The sequence below is a fragment of the Plasmodium gallinaceum genome (genome assembly GCF_900005855.1).
Source record: "Plasmodium gallinaceum strain 8A genome assembly, contig: PGAL8A_v1_69, whole genome shotgun sequence".
Taxonomy (NCBI): domain Eukaryota; phylum Apicomplexa; class Aconoidasida; order Haemosporida; family Plasmodiidae; genus Plasmodium; species Plasmodium gallinaceum.
In genome coordinates, this window is record NW_021628230.1 from 125,890 (window position 1) to 128,217 (window position 2,328).

The following is a 2,328-nucleotide window of genomic DNA, read 5'->3' on the forward strand; positions in this document are numbered from 1 at the left end:
TTCATTAAAAAATTAAAAAAAATTATTTTTAATTCTTCTAATTTTTATTTTATATATTTAAGAAGTATAAAAAATACAAATATTTCTTAAATCTCAATGAAAAGGTTACTCGCAATAAACATTCTCAGTTGTTACTTGTTAAATAATAAATTTTTTTGTATTATTTTATAATGAAAATTATTTGTTCAGTGAGATTAAAACACCTTTAAAATAAACTTATAGTTCTTTTCTTTTAATAAGAATATCCTTAATTTAAAGAAATAATTAATTCTATATAATTTTTTTTCCGAATTCTTGATGTTACTCCTTTTATTTTCTATAGAAATGTAAACTTACCATTTTAAATTTTAAGAAACTTTATAAAACAATTTATTAAATTATATGTTTAGTTTTTCTTTATTGAATTTATATTTTATTATTCTTATATGATAAAATTATGTTATGAAATTCCTCCTGTTATTCATGGTTATTTAAATTCATATAATTACAATAATATTGTAATACAAATAAATCCTTTTTATGATATTATCCATTCCTATTCATATAAATACTTTTAGTAATGTTGTATATATATTGATCATTTATGTATATTTTGCTTCATTTGTAAACTTTCATGTACATTATATAAATAGGGATAAATTACAGGGACGTTTGATGTCATTTACGAACATATTACAAACAAATATGAATAGAATGATAATTTTCATTAAATTTATATTTAATTCCCATTAAACTACTAAAAGTGTGATTTGGAATTACTATAATTGTCTAGAAATTTCTTCATTATCAATTTTTTTTTCAAAATTTTTGAGTTTTCTGATTTATTTAATTTATATTCTTTAAATTTTCTCTTAATTGCGTTTATGAGGTTGATCATCATTATAAATATTTATATCGTAATCAAAAATAAAAGAATTATTCTCATTTACAAATATAACATTAATTAAAACTATAAATCAACTAGGAGATAAAATTTTTCTTTAATATTACGAATAATAAATATAAATATGAAAATATATAAATAGGAAAAAAAAAGATTTTATGGTAAATGTATTAAACATAAGATACTCGTACTTTATGAAAAATAGTTAAAAAAATAAATATACAAATTTGCTACTTTTTCGTGTAATATTCAGTATTACTTTTATTCTAATATATACGAACTTTCATAATGATTTTCCCATGAAAATATCTTTCATTACCATAATTCCACGAAATATTGAGATAATATTGATATAGAAATTTCCTTAATTTATTATTTATATATTTATATAATTTTTTTTTCTTTTTGTATAAAATATAAAATTAAGTATATGAAATGCTATAAAAAAATAATTATGTTTATATGTTAATATTAAACTACATATTTGTTCTTTTTATGTGCATACTTCAATTTTTGCACTAATAAAATATTAAATATTTATGTAATTTTTATATGTATTTATTAATATATATTATTTTATGTATTTGAAAAACATAATATACAATAATTTTATTAATCATATATATAAAATAAATAATATTTTATATATTATTTAAAATCTTTCTTTTCTTTTTTGCTAGATGAATGCACAAAAGTTTTACATTAACAAAAATAAACTGTTTTAAATTGAATATATTCTATAATTTTAGCAACATTACATTCTTTTTTTATACTTTTAAATTTATGTAAAAATGAAATATTTTATTTTTTATTATTTTAATATAAATACTGCACTGTTTTCATTTGAATAACATCTATAATTTTAAGAGCATAATATATTTTTTATATATATTTTTATGTGTTGCAAAACTTATAATAGTTTTATTTTTTATTATTTTACTATAAATACTAAAAAATTTTCTCTATTTGAATAAAATTAAAAGAAAAATTATTAAGTTTATATCTTTGCAAGTATTAATGCAATTAATATTTGTTCGAAACATGCATGCATACATATAAATTAATTTAAAGTTATTACATTTTAAAAATTAATATATAAATAATACGTAACTCACCTAAAATATGAAAATTTTTATTTTTTCTTTTTTTGATGCATTATATGGCAATTTTTACGCCTTCAAAAAATTTAAATATTTTTTGTACTTCATTTTATATGGTTTAGAAAACACGTTTTTATTATATTTTTGATTTATTAATATATTAAATTAAACTTCATTAGGTATATTAATAGCTATTAGAAAAAGAAAAAGGAAAAAATATTACATAAAATTATTATATTTACTGATAATTTTATGAAATGGAACTAATTTAATGAATTGAAAATATATTCCAAATTTTTTTTTTAATATCAAATTTAAAAAAAGATTTTTGTATTTATAGCTATA